At 44.4% G+C, this 22,442-nt stretch overlaps 1 protein-coding gene across 4 annotated transcripts in view; it reads left to right on the top strand.

Moving 5' to 3' along the window:
* Nucleotides 1-299: 299 nt before the first annotated feature.
* LOC118379689 (cyclin-dependent kinase 17-like) overlaps nt 300-22,442 on the top strand; it is a 65,349-nt gene continuing 43,206 nt past the window's right edge. For 2 of the 4 annotated variants that reach the window (XM_052466504.1, XM_052466506.1), the window contains exon 1: nt 300-762. The gene's annotated coding sequence lies outside the window, so the exon portion shown is untranslated. The remainder of the gene's footprint in view (nt 763-22,442) is intronic. The other 2 variants (XM_052466503.1, XM_052466505.1) reach the window with 1 other exon arrangement.

The raw sequence follows: 22,442 nt of genomic DNA on the forward strand, positions 1-22,442 counted from the left end.
TTTTATGCGCTGACTGAATGGGAGCTGATAATCAGGCTCAGGTTTTTTTTATGAGCTGGTCTCGGAAATAAATTACGAGTCCTCACTTTCCAAGATCGAGTCAATATCGAGTAAAAATGTATCCGACACCAAGACAATACACTCAATGGGGTCTCAAGACCGGACAGTACAACACTGCTGTCCTGTCCGGTGTGTATGGTAGCCGGTAGCGATCACAGCGAAGGGTGGCGCTATTTCACCGAGTGACCGTGATCTGAAAATGTTTTTTTGTTGATGACACTGCGGTGGTAGTAGTTAGTAAGCAGCAGTAATGCTGTGTTCAACTACTTGTGGGAACTTGGAAACTCGGAAATGTCCGACTTGCTAACTGGTGATAGTTATGCGGTGTTGAACGACTCATCAAGTCGGACATTTCTTAGGTCATAGTTCCGACTAGTATTTTAACGCGGCCTAAGTAGGCAGGCACCCCTCACGAGCGATCTATTGTGATCATCGGTTCGCACAGCTGGTCTGTTCTCCTACGGAAAAGGGAACGGAACACTCGCTACGGCTTCTTTTCCACCAGGTTCTAACTTCGAATCCTCAACAGTCATGCTGGAAGCGACACATTCGCAGATTTAGGCGACATTATCGGAGATAATAAACTAGCACACGCAGACAACAAAGTATTCCTCTTTTTACGGCGTGTGGAAAGACTGCATTCGGACTGAAAAGAAACTCCGGGGACGGGGACACTGGTCGGAACAACGCACATCGTTTCTGGTGAGCGCTATAGTTACATTTTCTTATGGGTCCTTTGCAATATTGCAACAAATGTTCGCCTACTGTACAAGTAAGTGGCTTGGTGATAACGGCTTGAGGTGGCTACATTCATACAACAACAACGACAAGACACATTCTACCCTACATTGTCACAAAATGGGGTAGCGATGTTTTTCTTCACTGCTGTGTGTTTGTCAATGCCTTTGAATTTGTTATTGTGGGGTCAGGCTGTTTTCTATTGGAGTTATCCTAGGCTTTGGGATGTAAACTGGATACCCTCTCCACTGAGAATAATTACACGTTTAAAAGGCACGCCGCTACTATCATGTTTTATGTGGGATATATAAGTGTGCACTATTTGTTGCTGAATTCGCAGAAATATGTTCTTGTTTGATAAGGAAAGGTACAATTATTTCCCAAAACAGAGTTTAAGAGGAACCAAAATAAAATATTAATTTGAAACATATTTGGCAAAAAAACACCACATTATCCCTGCTAGTTTAGAATGTAGGCTTATGTGGGCGTGTATTGGGTAAATCCATTTAAATTAAAACACTTTTTGACAGCATCCCCTTTGATATAAACAACATTCCATACGTTTGTCCATGGAAGAAGTGGTCAGTAAGTTACATTTTTGGACCTGAATGCCAAAACATTCAAGAGATTACGCTGCTCGAAGTTGTCACATTTTGCACCCCCCATCACTGTAAAATATACATTGTTGTTTGATATCATATATAAGCTTACAAACTATTTGATCTATTTGAATATTTATTGAAAATGTAAAACAAAAAAAAATGTTTGGGGTAATTTTTAAACTATCAAATATCCCCCCCCTCAAAAAAACTGATCCAAAACACACAACATAGACCATTAACAAAGCTACATAATGATGTCGTCGGATCCGAGGGACAAGAGAACAGAATTAGCAGAGGTCCTTGAAAGCTTTTCTTAAGTTGTGCCTTAAAAGGAGGACAGAGACTCTGCATTATGTTGTTTGCTTACACCAATGTTCACATAATCTGAGGTTTATGTGTTGTGCCTGTGTATTCGGTTGAGACACAACATGCTCTTGAATACAATTTTTTTATCTTAAAAAAAAAATGTGAAACCCTGTTTGATATCATTTAAAAAAGTTTACAATCTAAACCAATTGTCTTTTCCAGTGTTGAAGATGTGCAGGGCTCTACACAGGACCTTACCAGTACACTCAGAAAAATGAAGGATTCTAGCTTCAATACCTCAAATACTTTTCATTGTGCGCCTACATTTGTGGTGGTCCTGTAGCTCAGTTGGTAGAGCATGGCGCTTGTAACGCCAGGGTAGTGGGTTCGATCCCCGGGACCACCCATACGTAGAATGTATGCACACATGACTGTAAGTCGCTTTGGATAAAAGCGTCTGCTAAATGGCATATATTATTATTATTATTATTTGTCAACTTAGGCACACCTGTGCTCCTTTTTTTTAATGTTTCAGTGTGAAGCTATGACATGGATGTCTTATGATATAGTGGGGTATGCAAAATGGGGCGATTTTGAGCACCTGTAATCTCTTGAATGTGTTGGCGTTCAGGTCCAAGAAGTCACTTTCTGAGCACTTCTACAATGGCTAATATGTATGTAAGGTTTCGTTCAAATCAAAAGGGGTGACTGAATTCAAATGAACTGACCGTGTTATTGTGAAGTGGATGACACCCACAACATAAATTTACTGACCCCTATTTTAAATCTCTCGTACTTTATGTGTTTTATGTGGACCCCTAGGAAGAGGCGCTGCTGCATGTGCAGTAGTTACTGGGGATCCTAATAATCTAAACCTGTTTTGTTTTCCGAAAATATTTCTAGAACAAAATAATTTGATTGAAATCCTTTTAAAATTAAATCCTTAGTGTATATATGCCAATCCTCTCCCAAAAGGCTTTAGTCTACTTTTATGTAAAAACCTACATTCTGTACATTATATTTAACTCAATTAATAGAGAATGGGTTGCATCCAACATCCCAGAGAAATATTAGTGATTATCTACACTTTTTTTTGTTTGAATTTGTGTCGTGTGGAGATCAAATCAAATGTTTCTTGTCACATGCGCCAAATACAACAGGTGTAGTAGACCTTACTGTGAAATGCTTACTTACAAGCCCGTAACCAACAATGCAGTTCTAGAAATAGAGTTAAGAAAATATTTACAAAATAAAGTTTTTAAAAATCTAATCAAAGTAACACAAGACATTTACATAACAATAACAACAAGGCATACAGGGGGTACTGAGTCAATGTGCGGGGGTACAGGTTAGTCGAGGTCATTTGTAAAGTGACTATGCATAGATAATAGACAGCGAGTTGCAGCAGCATAAAAACAAGGGGGGGGTGTCAATGTAAATAGTCTGGGTGGCCATTTGATTAGTTGTTCAGCAGTCTTATGGCTTGGGGGTAGAAGCTGTTTAACTTATTGGATATAGGGGGCGCTCTTTTAATTTATGGATAAAAAAACGTTCCCGTTTTAAACAAGATATTTTGTCACGAAAAGATGCTCGACTATGCATATAATTGACAGCTTTGGAAAGAAAACACTGACGTTTCCAAAACTGCAAAGATATTGTCTGTGAGTGCCACAGAACTAATGCTACAGGTGAAACCAAGATGAAATTTCATACAGGAAGTGCCCCAGATTTTGAATGCGCTGTGTTCCAATGTCTCCTTATATGACTGTGTATGGGTCACGAATGAGCTTAGACTTTCTGTCGTTTCCCCAAGGTGTCGACAGCATTGTGACGTATTTGTATGCAAATCATTGGAAGATTGACCTTAAGAGACTACATCTACCAGGTGGCCGCTTGGTGTCCTCCGTTGCAATTATTGCGTAATCTCCAGCTGCGTGTATTTTTTGTTTGCTTCGAGGAGAAACACAGCTGTCACGAATGATTTATCATTGAATAGATATGTGAAAAACACCTTGAGGATTGATTCTAAACAACATTTGCCATGTTTCTGTCGATATTATGGAGTTAATTTGGTAAAAAGTTTGGCGTTGTAGAGACTGCATTTTCAGATTATTTTCTTAGCCAAACGTGATGAACAAAACGGAGCGATTTCTCCTACACAAATAATATTTTTGGAAAAAATGAACATTTGCTATCTGAGAGTCTCCTCATTGAAAACATCCAAAGTTCTTCAAAGGTAAATGATTTTATTTGAATGCTTTTCTTGTTTTTGTGAAAATGTTGCCTGCTGGATGCTAGGCTTAATGCTATGCTAGCTATCAATACTCTTACACAAATGCTTGTGTAGCTATGGTTGAAAAGCATATTTTGAAAATCTGAGATGACAGTGTTGTTAACAAAAGGCTAAGCTTGTGAGTGAATATATTTAATTTCATTTGCGATTTTCATGAATAGTTAACGTTGCGTTATGGTAATGAGCTTGAGGCTATAATTACACTCCCGGATACGGGATTGCTCGACGCTAGAGGTTAAGGAGCCTGTTGGTCTGAGACTTGGTGCTTCGGTATAGCAGAGAACAGTCTGACTTGGCTGACTGGAGTCTTTGACAATATTCTTGTCCTAGTATATAGGTCCTGGGTGACAGGAGGCTTGGCCCCAGTGATGTATTAAGCCATACGGCACTACCCTCTGTAGCGCTGTACCGTCAGATGCCGAGCAGTTGCCATACCAGGCGGTGATGCAACCAGTCAGGATGCTCTCGATGGTGCAGCTGTAGAACTTTTTGAGGATGTGGGGACCCATGCTAAATCTTTTCAGTCTCCTGGGGAAGAGAAGGTGGTGTTGTGCCCTCTTCACGACTTTCTTGGTGTGTTTGGATACGAAGGCGGGGACGATACTAAACTCAGCAAAAAAAGAAACGTCCCACCAGCCATACTGCTCGTTCTCTGCGTGATTTCCTGCAAGACAGGAATGTCAGTGTTCTGCCATGGCCAGCGAAGAGCCCGGAACTCAATCCCATTGAGCACGTCTGGGACCTGTTGAATCGGAGGTTGAGGGCTAGGGCCATTCCCCCGCAGAAATATCCAGGAACTTGCAGGTGCCTTGGTGGAGGAGTGGGGTAACATCTCACAGCAAGAAGTGGCAAATCTGGTGCAGTCCATGAGGAGGAGATGTACTGCAGTACTTAATGCAGCTGGTGGCCACACCAGATAATATAATAATAATAATAATAATATATGCCATTTAGCTGACGCTTTTATCCAAAGCGACTTACAGTCCATGTGTGCATACATTCTCCGTATGGGTGATCCCGGGAATCGAACCCACTACCCTGGCGTTACAAGCGCCATGCTCTACCAACTGAGCCACAGAAGGACCACTGACTGTTACTTTTGATTTTGACCCCCCTTTGTTCAGGGACACATTATTCAATTTCTGTTAGTCACATATCTGTGGAACTTATTCAGTTTATGTCTCAGTTGTTGAATCTTGTTATGTTCGTACAAATATTTACAAATGTTAAGTTTGCTGAAAATAAACGCAGTTGACAGTGAGAGGACATTTCTTTTTTTTGCTGAGTTGAGTTCACTATTTTTCCAAGGCAAAAATGAAAACGCGAAGCAGACAACTCTTTGGTCCTCTAAAAATCTGTAGTATGTAAAATATCGTTTGTTTATAGCTTGTAAAATAAATCAATGTGACTCTGGATGACAACATAATGATGTTAGTTGCCAACATTACGGCAGTTTACCGAAAGAAGTTAAATCTGCTTTTTGTTTCCTTGTCACAGTACAGGTATCGTCCCAGTCCTACTAGATACATGGTGATGCATGAGTTGGCTTGATGGAGCCTTGCTGCTTGGCAGACAGAACCCTGTAGAGCAGCTTTACACTACAGACTACAAGAGGGTGTTTCTCTGGGTTCACTTCAAGGATGACTCAAGTGGTAGTCAGTCATTTTCATGGTATTCCTTCCGTGTGTGTGGGGTGTGTGGCAGGATGTCCTGAGGGAAGACGTCATTGTTCTGAATGTGATCTCACTCAGCCTGAGGGACCATGTACACACACACACACTATAGACTACACTTCCTTTGTAAAGCTAGTGCCTGCTCTGGGCCAGAACTCCCCTGTGTATCTAGTCTGGAGCTGGCTGTTATAGTGTATTGATTACCGGTATTGTAAAGTTGGAATAACCAGTGTGTGTATATATTGTTACTTCTATGTTGAAGTCAAGACCATTTCAAAGAATTGGAAAGTAAATTGACCCAAGCTCTGGTGGAAAGTATGTCAGCCTGAGTTCATGTGTAGACCTGGACTGCTATTTTTATGTTTTTGGTGTCAGACATTTGATTTATTTTACCTTTATTTAACTAGGCAAGTTAGTAAATACGGGTTAACTCAAAAGTTAGTCAGTTAAGAACAAATTCTTATTTTCAATGACGGCCTAGGAACAATGGGTTAACTGCCTGTTCAGAGGCAGAACGACAGATTTTGTACGAACGTCTTTTGAAGGGATTATGCGAGCACATTCGTTCGGCTAGCAGCGTTTGGCGAGCAGCGTTCGGCTAGCAGCGTTCGGCTAAGTGCCAGCCAAACTGAACCGTGCTGACACCTTAAAGAACCCGGTTCTACAGCTGCACAATTGAGAGCGCCATCACCACCTGGTATGGCAACTGCCCCACCCTCAACCAAAAGGCCCTACAGACGTTGGTGCGGAAGGCCCTACAGACGTTGGTGCGGAAGGCCCAATACATCACTGGGGGCCAGCTCCCTGTCCTCCAGGACATCTACACCAGGATATGTCTGAGGAAGGCCCAAAAGATAGTCAAGAACTCCAGTCACCTGAGCCACAGACTTATCTCTATTACCATCTGGCAAGCGGTACCAGAGTATCAGGTCTCGCACCAACATGCTCCAAGACAGCCTTTACCACCAGGCCATCAGCCTGCTGAAAAGCTAAACCTAGCTGTCTCCCTGAACAGTCCTGCACCTTAGTGACTATATGCACTGACTACTTACTCTCACTCACTCACACAATGGAATTGATCCCAGCTGCTGTTCTAATATATACTATTGATTCCACTACCCACTTTATATTTGTAAATACAGTCCATTGCTACTATGCATAGCTGACAATCTGTCCACAATCATTTAGCCCACGTTGTTAATAATTTTTGTATGGAGGTCAATGAGTGAGTTTGGTCAACAAAATATATAATTGCTAATTTGGTACGTGATGCTTATTTGATAGAATAAAAGTATTTTTTAAAATGTAACCTTTATTTAACTAGGCAAGTCAGTTAAGAATAAATTCTTATTTACAATGATGGCCAAGGAACAGTGGGTTAACTGCCTTGTTCTGGGGCAGAACGATAGATCTTTACCTCATCAGCTCGTGGATTCGATCTAGCAACCTTTCGGTTACTGGCCCAACGCTCTAACAACTAAGCTACCTACCGCCCCAGTAATGGTTAGGTTGCTACGAATGCACTGATATAAGTGGATGCGAGTGGCATTTCGGGCAACTTTGGGGGGAAAAAGACAATCTGAGTTGTGCCTGGTGTCATAGAGATAGATGACTCATCATGGATATAACCCATTTTAGCATAGACTTTGCCATTGAGGGTTCCACCATTTTAAAGTAGTCAACTGGGTAGGGATTCCTATGAGTTGGGAGAAATCAGCCAATGAAGAAGAAAATTGACTACATTAAAATGGAGATAGCTTTGATGCTATCACAGAGGCTATAATGGCACAGATACAAAGATGAGTCGCTCTCTCTCATTGGCTAGAATGGTCCCGCCTGATCTTGGTTCCCCCTGCATGCCTTCATCTTTAAGGACATGTATTTCCGTTGTTAAAGCAGTCACATGTCTATCTTGTCACTATAGACAATCTTTGGTAAAGCGGTGGTTGGAAAATGTGTAATTTGTCTTTGATACTCTGATTGGTTAGAGATGATCCCATCTCTGACTTTTGTACAGCGCCTCTCGTGCCCCTCATCACCACAAATGACTTCACTGATGGCAGTCTCAGACAAAAGTATGCGGTGAACATCAGAGTAACAAAGAATTTAGTGTGAGTCGTCAGGCTATGCCAAAACAGGCTGAGACTTCACGCTGTCCTTTTAAACAGCTCTTACACTGAAAGGGTATTTATTGTAATTTTCACAAGTTTAGAGTATTATTTCAATCTCGGTGTGGAACTATTTCTATAAAACACAGGAAAATCACATTTGTTACTGCACTGGGGCTTTTTAAGCAGCCAGACCAATGACAGCTAGCTCAAGGTTAGTGTCGCCTCTCACTAGTCCCCAACAGAGCAGCTGCCATGACACACGCGCGCGCGCACACGGAATCCACACCACACTCCCCATTCCTGTAACTCCGGTCTATAAATAACCATTCACACCAAGTCTTCCTCTTATCTCTGCTGTATTAACATAATAGAACTCTGCCATCCAGGCTCCCAACGCAGCCCCTCCTGAAATGCAGTTGCCATAGACAACAAATCTTAGTGAGCAAATTTAGCTCCCTGGCCTGTCACCCAACTCTCTCAATTTGCACGCGCGCGCGCACACATCGCGCTCCGTACCGCATCGCCATGCACCTCCCAAATGTGGTAACCATGGGTAGGGAGGGCTCTGTATAGCTCAGCATTGACATGATTGGTTGACGGTAGGTGGGGGCGGGACATCCTGTATCAACACAAACTCACTTCCTTGACAACAGCTCTGCGCTGCACGGTCAATGCAGACGTCAGATTGACCACACACAAAGCACTTCTCTCCTCAAAATGCGCGCTCTCCTGCCAGTTTGTGCACTTTCATTGTTTTAATCACTTCATTGTGTGAATTCTTTGATTGTTAGTGTATGTCAATTCCCCATTGCATATATCACCCGAGTACATTTAATGTCATGCTCTGATCCAGAGGAAATGTCATAAAATAGGCCTACTTCTTATTGGTGCTTGACTTGGACTGAAATAGGTTCCTGTACTCATTCTGGGTGCTGGTACTGTTTATATTTAGGTGCAGGAGCTCCACAATACTTTTGAGCTAATATTCTATAAGAGGAACGGGAGCTCGAGCAGTAGAACATTTGTGGCAGCAGGTAGCCTAGTGGTTACAATGTTGGGCCAGTTACCGAAAGTTTCCAAGATTGAATCCCTGAGCTGACAAGGTTGACTAAAAAATCTGTTGTTCTGCCCCTGAAAAAGGCAGTTAACCCAAAGCTCCCTAGTAGGCCATCATTGAAAATACAAATTTGTTCTTAGCTGACTTGCCTAGTTAAAATTATTATTATTTTTAAATTCTATTTTAAGTTCCTTGCAGACAGGCCATGTGTAGTCAGGATATTTTCTAACTGCAGGCTGCAATGTTTTTAATTTGTTGGCTTTATGTAGGCTATTTTTACATGTTTACATACATACACATGAGAAAGGTTGCCGACTCCTCCTGTAGCCTATTGCCTGGCAACTTGAGAGTAATAGCAGGAACATAGTTGGCATACGCTTGATTGTTATTTCATCAAACCGTAAGTTTGAAAAATCAGACGAGCTCAATGCATATTGTTGATTGTATTAAAACACACAGGGTGTGTCGGTCTATACAGTGGGGCAAAAAAAGTGTTTAGTCAGCCACCAATTGTGCAAGTTCTCCCACTTAAAAAGATGAGAGAGGCCTGTAATTTTCATCATAGGTACACTTCAACTATGACAGACTAAATGAGGAAAAAATCCAGAAAATCACATTGTAGAATTTTTAATGGATTTATTAGCAAATTATGGTGGAAGATAAGTATTTGGTCACCTACAAACAAGCAAGATGTCTGGCTCTCACAGACCTGTAACTTCTTCTTTAAGAGGCTCCTCTGTCCTCCACTCATTACCTGTATTAATGGAACCTGTTTGAACTTGTTATCAGTATAAAAGACACCTGTCCACAACCTCAAACAGTCACATTCCAAACTCCACTATGGCCAAGACCAAAGAGCTGTCAAAGGACACCAGAAACTAAATTGTAGACCTGCACCAGGCTGGGAAGACTGAATCTGCAATAGGTAAGCAGCTTGGTTTGAAGAAATCAACTGTGGGAGCAATTATTAGGAAATGGAAGACATACAAGACCACAGATAATCTCCCTCGATTTGGGGCTCCACGCAAGATCTCACCCCGTGGGGTCAATATGATCACAAGAACGGTGAGCAAAAATCCCAGAACCACACGGGGGGACCTAGTGAATGGCCTGCAGAGATCTGGGACCAAAGTAACAAAGCCTACCATCAGTAATACACTACGCCGCCAGGGACTCAAATCCTGCAGTGCCAGACGTGTCCCCCTGCTTAAGCCATGTCCAGGCCCGTCTGAATTTTGCTAGAGAGCATTTGGATGATCCAGAAGAAGATTGGGAGAATGTCATATGGTCAAATGAAACCAAAATAAAACTCAACACATCGTGTTTGGAGGACAAATAATGCTGAGTTGCATCCAAAGAACACCACTACTGTGAAGCATGGGGGTGGAAACATCATGCTTTGGGGATGTTTTTCTGCAAAGGGACCAGGGCGACTGATCCGTGTAAAGGAAAGAATGAATGGGGCCATGTATTGTGAGATTTTGAGTGCAAACCTCCTTCAATCAACAAGGGCATTGAAGATGAAACGTGGCTGGGTCTTTCATCATGACAATGATCCCAAACACAACGCCCGGGCAACGAAGGAGTGGCTTCGTAAGAAGCATTTCAAGGTCCTGGAGTGGCCTAGCCAGTCTCCAGATCTCAACCCCATAGAAAATCTTTGGTGGGAGTTGAAAGTCAGTGTTGCCCAGCAACAGCCCCAAAACATCACTGCTCTAGAGGAGATCTGCATGGAGGAATGGGCCAAAATACCAGCAACAGTGTGTGAAAACCTTGTGAAGACTTACAGAAAACGTTTGACCTCTGTCATTGCCAACAAAGGGTATATAACAAAGTATTGAGAAACTTTTGTTATTGACCAAATACTTATTTTCCACCATAATTTGCAAATAAATTCATTAAAAATCGTACGTGATTTTCTGGATTTTTTTTTCTCATTTTGTCTGTCATAGTTGAAATATACCTATGATGAAAATTACAGGCCTCATCTTTTTAAGTGGGGGAACTTGCACAATTGATGGCTGACTAAACACTTTTTTGCCCCACTGTACATGGAAAAATACACGTAAACAAAATATATATTCTATTGGTTGAAAGAGCAGACTTTCGGTCAACCAATATATATATATTTCTTGTCGTGGACAGCCTCACAAGTACAGACAACTACACTCCAGCAGGAGAAGGCTGGTTCTGGGGTAAGAACAGCCTCTAAAGCTATTAGGGTATATCCCAAATGGCACTTTGTTCCCTATTCAGTGCACTACTTCTGACCAGGGCATCTAAAGTGGCTTCCTATTCCCTACATAGTTGGAATAGGGTGTAATTTGTGAGTCAGCCCTAAAGGCCTAAAGAGAACAATGTCTGTGTTTTGAGCCTCTGATATTCTGGCTCCCACCTGCCCTTACTGTCGACAAGGAAGCTCACACACCTTTGTGTGTGTGACTGACTGCTGTGAAACACTATGTGGCAGACAGGCCGAGGCTGTTATGTGGACGAGAGGGGCAGAGAGAGGCTGATAATTGGTGTCCTCTGTGATGATAATGTTGTTGCCTTTGTGTGAGTGTGTGAGTGTGTGAGTGTGTGAGTGTGAGTGAGTGAGTGTGTGAGTGAGTGTGTGTGTGAGTGAGTGTGTGAGTGAGTGTGTGAGTGAGTGAGTGTGTGAGTGAGTGAGTGTGAGTGTGTGAGTGTGTGAGTGTGTGGAGTGTGTGAGTGTGTGAGTGAAACCACTGTGTGAGTGATTATCTCATTATGAACAAGTGTGTGGCCAGATGACCAAATAGATGTTCTGTGGTTAGTGTTAAATGAGTGTGTGTGTCCCTGAGTGTGTGAGGAGTGTGTGTTGTGAGTGAGAGCCCTGTGTGAATGAGGGATGTTTGAGATGTGTGTGTATGTCTGAGCTGAATGTCCATTATGAACAAAGGAACACGGATGTTGCCTGCCTGTTTGTGTTTATATGTTGAGCTGGTGTGCTGGCTAGTAAACAGACAGATAGCATCAGTGTAGGATTGAGTGTGTATTTAAACAAGTGTGTGTGTGAGTGAGTGTGGCCAAATGAGTGTTGGTCACATGCACATATGTTAGCAGATGTTATTGAGTGTGTAGTGAAATGTGTGTTCCTAGCTCCAGTGAGTGTGTGAGTGAATGTGTGTGTTCCTGGTGAACAGTGCAGTAATATCTAACTAAATGAGTGTGTGTGTGAGTGTGCTAGTGAGTGAGTGAGTGACTAAATGAGTGAGTGAGTTGCTGGCTGTTGTGCTTTGTGACTCTCCACAAGGCAAGGGTCTTTGATGAAACCACTCTTGAGTGATTATCTCATTATGAACAAAGCGAAGGCCAGATGACCAAATAGATTTCTCTGGTTACGTCTTAAATGGCACCCTTTCCTAGCTCCAACAGGGCACTAATATCTAACTAAATGCCCTTGTGAATAGGGATCCAACAGTTTGCAGATAGTATCTAATATCTCTAAAACTCCATCTAAAAAGGAAATGATGTTTTAGAAATATTTCTGTTTATATGTTGAGCTGGTACACAGCTGGCTAGTAAACAGACAGATAGCATCAGTCCTAGGATTCAGCTGTGTATTTAAACAATAAGACACGAAGGGTGTGGCCAAATCATATTGGTCACATGCACATATTTAGCAGATGTTATTGCGGGTGTAGTGAAATGCTTGTGTTCCTAGCTCCAACAGTGCAGTAATATCTAACTAAATGCTTGTGTTCCTAGCTCCAACAAGGCAGTAGTATCTAACTAAATGCTTGTGTTCCTAGCTCCAACAGGGCAGTAATATCTAACTAAATGCTTGTGTTCCTAGCTCCAACAGTGCTGAAAATGTAACTAAATCTCCATGTGTTCCTACTCAACAGACAGTAATATCCAACTTGCTTGTGTTCCTAGCTCCAACAGTGCAGTAGTATCTAACTAAATGCTTGTGTTCCTAGCTCCAACAGTGCAGTAATATCTAACTAAATGCTTGTGTTCATTGACAGGGCAGTAATATCTAACTAAATGCTTGTGTTCCTAGTTCAACAGTGCTAATATCTAACTAAATGTTATGTTCTGCATGAGGAAAAGGTGCAGTAATATCTAACTAAATGCTTGTGTTCCTAGCTCCTGCAGGGCAGTAATATCTAACTAAATGCTTGTGTTCCTAGCTCAACAGTGCAGTAGTATCTAATAATACACAAGAAAACACAGTCATATGAACTGTATCGATTTAGAGCATCTAAAAGTAAAATGATGGAATTTGAAATATTGTTCAATGTCAGATCGAAACATTGGGTTAGTGGGAAGGGAAGGAGTATTTGAAAGCAGTTGAAGACAGGTGGTTTGTCTGGGGGGGGTTTGTCTGGGTTGGCATAATCAACACAAACACAACTGCATTTTATCAGTGGAAAAATGCAGAATTGACCGTGACAAGATCCTGAGGCCCATTGTTGTGCCGTTCATCCATCACCTCATGTTTCAGCATGATAATGAACAGCCTCATGTCGCAAGGGTCTGTACACAATTCCTGGAAGCTGAAAATGTCCCAGTTCTCCATGGCCTGCCTACTCAACAGACATGTTACCCATTGAGCATGTTTGGGGTGCTCTGGGATCAACGTGTACGACAGCGTTTTTCAGATCTCGCCAATATACAGTAACTTCCCACAGCCATTGAAGAGGAGCGAGACAACATTTCACAGGCCACAATTATCAAGCCTGTTCAACTCTATGCAAAGGAGAGATGTTATGCTGCATGAGGAAAATGGTGGTCACACCAGATACTGACTCGTTTTCTGATCTACGCTCCTGCCTTTTGTTCTGCATCTTTGACCAATGGATGCAAGTCTGTATTCCCAGTCATGTGAAATCCATCGATTTAGAGCCTAATGAATTTATTTCAATTGACTGATTTCCATATATGAACTGTAACTCAGTAAAAGCTTTAGAAATGGTTTCACGTTGCTTTGTCAATATATTGTTCAATGTAGATCGAAACATTGGGTTAGTGGGAAGGGAAGGAGTGAATTGAAAGCAGTTGAGAGACAGGTGGTTTATCTAGAATTTTGTCTGGAGTTGAACAACACCCTGTACTGCTACAGTGTAAAAATACAGAATTGAGCGTCAAGGGACACGCCTATTTCTGTAAATGGTATTTGGTCTTTCTCTTTCCCATGCGCCCCCTAGTCTCTACTTCGTCTCCTCCCCGCCACTCCCCTCTCGCTCTGTCGTCCCCGCCACTCCCCTCTCGCTCTGTCGTCCCCGGCCCTGCTCTGTCGTCCCCGCCCTCCCCTCTCGCTCTGTCGTCCCCGCCCTCCCCTCTCGCTCTGTCGTCCCCGGCCCTCCCCTCTCGCTCTGTCGTCCCCGGCCCTCCCCTCTCGCTCTGTCGTCCCCGGCCCTCCCCTCTCGCTCTGTCGTCCCCGGCCCTCCCCTCTCGCTCTGTCGTCCCCGGCCCTCCCCTCTCGCTCTGTCGACCCCGGCCCTCCCCTCTCGCTCTGTCGTCCCCGCCACTCCCCTCTCGCTCTGTCGTCCCCGCCACTCCCCTCTCGCTCTGTCGTCCCCGCCACTCCCCTCTCGCTCTGTCGTCACCCGTGTCAGAGGGTCTGAGTGGTGCTGGCACCAAAGTGCTGATGTGTTGGCAGAAAGGTGATGACAGTAGTCACCTTTGACAGACTGTGTGTATGTGGACTAATGATAACAGGGGTCCTGGTCGGTCCTCAGAGAAAATAAGACTCAAAGTTGATTAACGCCGATGCTATAGCAACAACCGCTCTGAGTGACAGCTAGTGTTAAATACCTGTCTTGCCACAGACTGAGCTCTCTCTCTCTCTCCCGCTCGGTCCCCCACCCGCTCTGTCCCCCACCCGCTCTCTCTCTCTCTCTCTCTGTCCCCCACCCTCTCTCTCTCGCTCTCTCTCCCACCCGCTCTGTCCCCCACCCGCTCTGTCCCACACCCGCTCTGTCCCACACCCGCTCTGTCCCACACCCGCTCTCTCTCGCTCTGTCCCACACCCGCTCTCTCTCGCTCTGTCCCACACCCGCTCTCTCTCGCTCTGTCCCCCACCCGCTCTCTCTCGTTCTTTTATTTCAGGTCATGAAACATGGAACCAAAACTTTACATGTTGCGTTCATATTTTTGTTCAGGTCTATAAGGTGTACACTGTCTCTAGACCCTTCAAATATGCAAATTCAGGAAGTGGATTTAGGGGTGCGTTAAGCAGAGCACTGTCAGATACTGTATTATATTAAAATATGTTATATAGAACAAACATGCCACTCTGATATGTAAAACAACTAACCATGACAGCTCTATTCATGACATTGCTATCTACAACGTTTGCCTATACTGAACGTGGCCCCACTCTCTCTGTAAGGTGGACGACATGTTCTGTTGCCATGCTCAACTCATCTTTCCTCAACTCCTGCCTGTTCTGTCTACAGCTCAGCTCTCCTCAACTCCTGCCTGTTCTGTCTACAGCTCAGCTCTCCTCAACTCCTGCCTGTTCTGTCTACAGCTCAGCTCTCCTCAACTCCTGCCTGTTCTGTCTACAGCTCAGCTCTCCTCAACTCCTGCCTGTTCTGTCTACAGCTCAGCTCTCCTCAACTCCTGCCTGTTCTGTCTACAGCTCAGCTCTCCTCAACTCCTGCCTGTTCTGTCTACAGCTCAGCTCTCCTCAACTCCTGCCTGTTCTGTCTACAGCTCAGCTCTCCTCAACTCCTTCCTGTTCTGTCTACAGCCAACTGCTCTCCTGTTCATCTGTCTACAGCTGTCTACAGCTCAGCTCTCCTCAACTCCTGCCTGTTCTGTCTACAGCTCAGCTCTCCTCAACTCCTGCCTGTTCTGTCTACAGCTCAGCTCTCCTCAACTCCTGCCTGTTCTGTCTACAGCTCAGCTCTCCTCAACTCCTGCCTGTTCTGTGTCTTCAGCTCAGCTCTCCTCAACTCCTGCCTGTTCTGTGTCTACAGCTCAGCTCTCCTCAACTCCTGCCTGTTCTGTGTCTACACTCCTGCCTGTTCTGTCAGCTCTCCTCAACTCCTGCCTGTTCTGTGTCTACAGCTCAGCTCTCCTCAACTCCTGCCTGTTCTGTGTCTACAGCTCAGCTCTCCTCAACTCCTGCCTGTTCTGTGTCTACAGCTCAGCTCTCCTCAACTCCTGCCTGTTCTGTGTCTACAGCTCAGCTCTCCTCAACTCCTGCCTGTTCTGTGTCTACAGCTCAGCTCTCCTCAACTCCTGCCTGTTCTGTGTCTACAGCTCAGCTCTCCTCAACTCCTGCCTGTTCTGTGTCTTCAGCTCAGCTCTCCTCAACTCCTGCCTGTTCTGTCTCTACAGCTCAGCTCTCCTCAACTCCTGCCTGTTCTGTGTCTACAGCTCAGCTCTCCTCAACTCCTGCCTGTTCTGTGTCTACAGCTCAGCTCTCCTCAACTCCTGCCTGTTCTGTGTCTACAGCTCAGCTCTCCTCAACTCCTGCCTGTTCTGTGTCTACAGCTCAGCTCTCCTCAACTCCTGCCTGTTCTGTGTCTACAGCTCAGCTCTCCTCAACTCCTGCCTGTTCTGTCTCCAGTGACCCAGTGTGATGTAAGAGCATGTTCCTGGTAACTCCTGTCTGTGCCCTCGCAGCAGGAAGCCCCACTTCTCTCCTCACAATGAGGGCCTTACATAAGTGTGCTATATTAAAGGCAGCAGCCTAGCAGACCTTTCCTTCACTCATGTGTTCATTGTCTTCTCCGAGTGATCGAGAAGGCTGCTCTTTACAGGGCCAAGGCTGACTACGACCTGAGCGAGCTCATTCGTGGTACTGGATCGTACCTGCACAATAGACAAAGGTCAGTAGGTCAGGGCTAGTGACCTCTCTCTCTTTCACTTCCTGTGGGTTGCCCTGCTTCCTGGTCGCCGGTGGGCCCTGTGGCAGTCGCTTGGTCACATGACAGCGTGCTTATGGTGGCGACCACCTTGTTTCCCCCTGCCAGGGCCTGTGTGCCCTGAACCGTTCTCTCAACCCTCCTCTCCCTCTCCTCCTCTCCCATGCATTAACAGTTACAGGATGCTACAGTAGTGAAAGGACAGTGCTGGTGGTTAGCTTGTGTACTATCCTTTATGGACCCCAGAGCTGTCATAAGGCCCAGAGCTGTCATAAGGCCGAGAGCTGTCATAAGGCCGAGAGCTGTCATAAGGCCCGGAGCTGTCATAAGGCCCGGAGCCGTCATAAGGCCCGGAGCCGTCATAAGGCCCGGAGCCGTCATAAGGCCCGGAGCCGTCATAAGGCCCGGAGCCGTCATAAGGCCCGGAGCCGTCATAAGGCTTTCAAGCCGAAGAACAACATCCCAACCGTGAAGCACGGGGGTGGCAGCATCATGTTGTGGAGGTGCTTTGCTGCAGGAGGGACTGGTGCACTTCACAAAATAGATGGCATCATGAAGCAGAACAATTATGTGGATATATTGAAGCAGCATCTCAAGACATCAGTTAAAGCTTGGTCGCAAAGGACTCTTCCAAGTGGACAATGACCCCAAGCATACTTCCAAAGTTGTGGCAAAATGGCTTAAGGGCAACAAAGTCAAGGTATTGGAGTGGCCATCACAAAGCCCTGACCTCAATCCCATAGACAATTTGTGGGCAGAACTGAAAAATCGTGTGCGAGCAAGGAGGCCTACAAACCTGACTTAGTTACACCAGCTCTGTCAGGAAGAATGGGCCAAAATTCACCAAACTTATTGTGGGATGCTTGTGGAAGGCTACCCAAAACATTTGACCCAAGTTAAACAATTTAAAGGCAATACCCTCAATTAGCATTTGGTAGCATGTAAACTTCTGACCCACTGGGAATGTGATGAAATAAATAAAAGCCTAAATAAATAATTATCTTTACTAGTATTCTGACATTTCACATTCTTAAAATAAAGTGGTGATCCTAACTGACCTAAGACGGGGAATTTTTACTCGGATTAAATGTCAGGAATTGTGAAGAACTAAGTTTAAAGGTGTTTGGCTAAGGTGTATGTAAACTTCCAACTTCAACTGTATGTGTGTGTGATCGTACATCACACACACATACCAGCCTAAAACTTTTGCACAGTATTTTATATATATATATATATATATATATGGGGCCATACCATCACTTCCAGGACTCCTTGTTCTTCTTTACGTTGAAGATAGTTCTTGCACAGGATATATGTGTATATATAAAAAGACACACTCTCTCACTGTCAACTGTGTGCTTCATTTCAGCAAACATAACATGTGTAAGTATTTGTATGAACATAACAAGATTCAACAACTGAGACAAACTGAACAAGTTCCACAGACATGTGACTAACAGAAATGGAATAATGTGTCCCTGAACAAAGGGGGGTCAAAATCAAGGTAACAGTCAGTATTTGGTGTGGCCACCAGCTGCATTAAGTACTGCAGTACATCTCCTCCAAATGGACTGCACCAGATTTGCCAGTTCATGCTGTGAGATGTTACCCATCTTCCTCCAAGGCACATGCAAGTTCCCATACATTTCTGGGAGGAATTGGCCTTAGCCCTCACCCTGCGATCCAACAGTTCCCAGAAACGTGCTCAATGGGATTGAGATCCGGGCTCTTTGCTTGCCATGGCAGAACACTGACATTCCTGTCTTGCAGGAAATCACGCACAGAATGAGCAGTATGGCTGGTGGCATTGTCATGCTGGATGGTCATGTCAGGATGAGTCTGCAGGAAGGATACCACTTTCTTTTTGCATTTGTTTTCTATTTCACCTTTATTTAACCAGGTAGGCTAGTTGAGAACACCTTTATTTAACCAGGTAGGCCAGTTGAGAACACCTTTATTTAACCAGGTAGGCCAGTTGAGAACACCTTTATTTAACCAGGTAGGCCAGTTGAGAACACCTTTATTTGACCAGGTAGGCTAGTTGAGAACACCTTTATTTGACCAGGTAGGCTAGTTGAGAACACCTTTATTTGACCAGGTAGGCCAGTTGTTTATTTAACCAGGTAGGCCAGTTGAGAACACCTTTATTTAACCAGGTAGGCTAGTTGAGAACACCTTTTATTTAACCAGGTAGGCCAGTTGAGAACACCTTTGATTTAACCAGGTAGGCCAGTTGAAACCCTTTATTTAACCAGGTAGGCTAGTTGAGCCCTAGGACCATGACATGATGACTCCTTGCTGTCCCCAGTCCACCTGGCCATGCTGCTGCTCCAGTTTCAACTGTTCTGCCTTGCTATTATTCGACCATGCTGGTCATTTATGAACATTTGAACATCTTGGCCATGTTCTGTTATAATCTCCACCCGGCACAGCCAGAAGAGGACGGGCCACCCCACATATGCTCTCTCTAATTCTCTTTCTTTCTCTCTCTCGGAGGACCTGAGCCCTAGGACCGTGCCCCAGGACTACCTGACATGATGACTCCTTGCTGTCCCCGTTCCACCTGACTGTGCTGCTGCTCCAGTTTCAACTGTTCTGCGTTGTTATTATTCGACCATGCTGGTCATTTATGAACATTTGAACATCTTGGCCATGTTCTGTTATAATCTCCACCCGGCACAGCCAGAAGAGGACTGGCCACCCCACATAGCCTGGTTCCTCTCTAGGTTTCTTCCTAGGTTTTGGCCTTTCTAGGGAGTTTTTCCTAGCCACCGTGCTTCTACACCTGCATTGCTTGCTGTTTGGGGTTTTAGGCTGGGTTTCTGTACAGCACTTTGAGATATCAGCTGATGTACGAAGGGCTATATAAATACATTTGATTTGATTTGAACACCTTTATTTAACCAGGTAGGCCAGTTGAGAACACCTTTTATTTAACCAGGTAGGCCAGTTGAGAACACCTTTTATTTAACCAGGTAGGCCAGTTGAGAACACCTTTATTTAACCAGGTAGGCAGTTGAGAACTGTTAGGGGACAGCAGTGCGACACAACAGTTACACATGGAATAAAGAAACATACAGTCAATAACACAATAGAAAAGTGTATATATACAGTGAGTGCAGATGAGGTAAGATAAGAGAGAGAGGCAATAAATAGTCCATAGTGGTGAAGAAATTACAATATAGCAATTAAACACTGGAGTGATAGATGTGCAGAAGATGACTGCAAGTAGAGACACAGGGGTGCAAAGGAGCAATATGTACATGCACACACACACACACACACACACACACACACACACACACACACACACACACAGAGAGTGGGGAGAACAAGTATTTGATACACTGCTGATTTTTCAGGTTTTCCTACTTAAAAAATTATAGACCTCTACATGCTTTGTATCATAGGTACACTTCAACTGTGAGAGATGGAATCTAAAACAAAAATCCAGAAAATCACATTGTATTTTTAAGTAGTTAATTTGCATTTTATTGCTTGACATAAGTATTTGATACATCAGAAAAGCAGAACTTAATATTTGGTACAGAAACCTTTGTTTGCAATTACAGAGATCATACGTTTCCTGTAGTTCTTGACCAGGTTTGCACACACTGCAGCAGGGATTTTGGCCCACTCCTCCATACAGACCTTAGACTTTAGACCAAAAAGCTCTATTTTTGTCTCAGACTACATGACCTTCTCCGATTCCTCCTCTGGATCATCTAGATGGGTCATTGGCAAACTTCAGACGGGCCTGGACATGCGCTGGCTTGAGCAGGGGAACCTTGCGTGAGCTGCAGGATTTTAATCCATGACGGCGTAGTGTGTTACTAATGGTTTTCTTTGAGACTGTGGTCCCAGCTCTCTTCAGGTCATTGACCAGGTCCTGCTGTGTAGTTCTGGGCTGATCCCTCACCTTCCTCGTGATCATTGATGCCCCACGAGGTGAGATCTTGCATGGAGCCCCAGACAGAGGGTGATTGACCGTCATCTTGAACTTCTTCCATTTTCAAATAATTGCGCCAACAGTTGTTGCCTTCTCACCAAGCTGCTTGCCTATTGTCCTGTAGCCCATCCCAGCCTTGTGCAGGTCTACAATTTTATCCCTGATGTCCTTACACAGCTCTCTGGTCTTGGCCATTGTGGAGAGGTTGGAGTCTGTTTGAGTGTGTGGACAGGTGTCTTTTATACAGGTAATGAGTTCAAACAGGTGCAGTTAATACAGGTAATGAGTGGAGAACAGGAGGGCTTCTTAAAGAAAAACTAACAGGTCTGTGAGAGCCGGTTTTCTACCAATTCTGAGCTGATGGCACTGCTGGACATCTTCCGATTGCGAAGGGAAGTAAGCATGATGTCTTTCATCTGCTGCAGTTTAGTTTCCTTGGCCGACCACTGCGTCTACGGTCCTCAACATTGACGGTTTCTTTGTGCTTCTTCAAAAGATCTTGGACAGCACATCTGGAAATCCCTGTCTGCCTTAATGTCTGCCTGGGAGAGACCTTACTGATGCAGTATAACTACCATGTGTCTGCCTGGGAGAGACCTTGTTGATGCAGTATAACTACCATGTGTCTGCCTGGGAGAGACCTTGTTGATGCAGTATAACTACCATGTGTCTGTCTGGGAGAGACCTTGTTGATGCAGTATAACTACCATGTGTCTGCCTGGGAGAGACCTTGTTGATGCAGTATAACTACCATGTGTCTGTCTGGGAGAGACCTTGCTGATGCAGTATAACTACCATGTGTCTGCCTGGGAGAGACCTTGCTGATGCAGTATAACTACCTTGTGTCTGTCTGGGAGAGACCTTGTGATGCAGTATAACTACCTTGTCTGCCTGGGAGAGACCTTGTTGACCTTGTGTCTTGTTGCTGTTGTCAGTCCTGCCATGACTTTTGACAGTAAACGGTCTTCAGCAACCTCACCTTGTTAGCGTTTGGCTGTTCCTCACCCAGTTTTATTCCTCCTACACAGCTGTTTCAGTTAATTATTTTGTTTCAACCTACATATTGAATTGATGATCATTAGCACCTGTTTGGTATAATTGTTTACTCATACACCTGACTAAATGCCTACAAAATCCCTGACTTTGTGCAAGTGAGAAGAGTTGATGCTGTTTTGAAGTCAAAGTGTGGTCACACCAAATATGGATTTGATGACCAGATTTTTTTTTGATCTCTGCATGTCTTGCATTTAGTTGGATTGATCACCACCTATTAACAGGTATATGCTTTCCTCCCGAAGGACTGCCCGTTCCATGATCTTACTTTACAACTCCATTGTGTCCTCCTCCCAGGTCAAGAACTTGGCCTGGAAACACCCTGTCGTTCTCAACTAACATGGCGTGTGCCCGTGTGTGGTTCATGCTCTGTCCGTGAGTACAACCCTGCCTCACACAGGAAACGCGTGGTCCTAATCCAGGCACTGTCATCTCCCGTCTGGATTACTGCAATTCTGTTGGCTGGGCTCCTGCTGCCTGTGTTAAACCCCTACAACTCATCAGAACGCCGCAGCCACGTCTGGTTCAACCTTCCCAAGTTCTGAAAAGTCACCCCACTCCTCCGTCCTCCACTGTTTTTGAAGACTTACTGCATGAAAATCCATGGTGCTTGCCTGGGAGAGATTAAAAACACCTCAAAGGCTCTGATCAGGCCCTAACCCTGTCAAGGGCACTGCAGTTATCCACCTCTGGCCTTGTTACCACTGAGGAAGACCTACAGTATCCCATGTGTCTAGCCCAGTCAAAACTATT

Source organism: Oncorhynchus keta, chromosome 17 (assembly GCF_023373465.1).
Source record: "Oncorhynchus keta strain PuntledgeMale-10-30-2019 chromosome 17, Oket_V2, whole genome shotgun sequence".
Classification (NCBI taxonomy): Eukaryota; Metazoa; Chordata; class Actinopteri; order Salmoniformes; family Salmonidae; genus Oncorhynchus; species Oncorhynchus keta.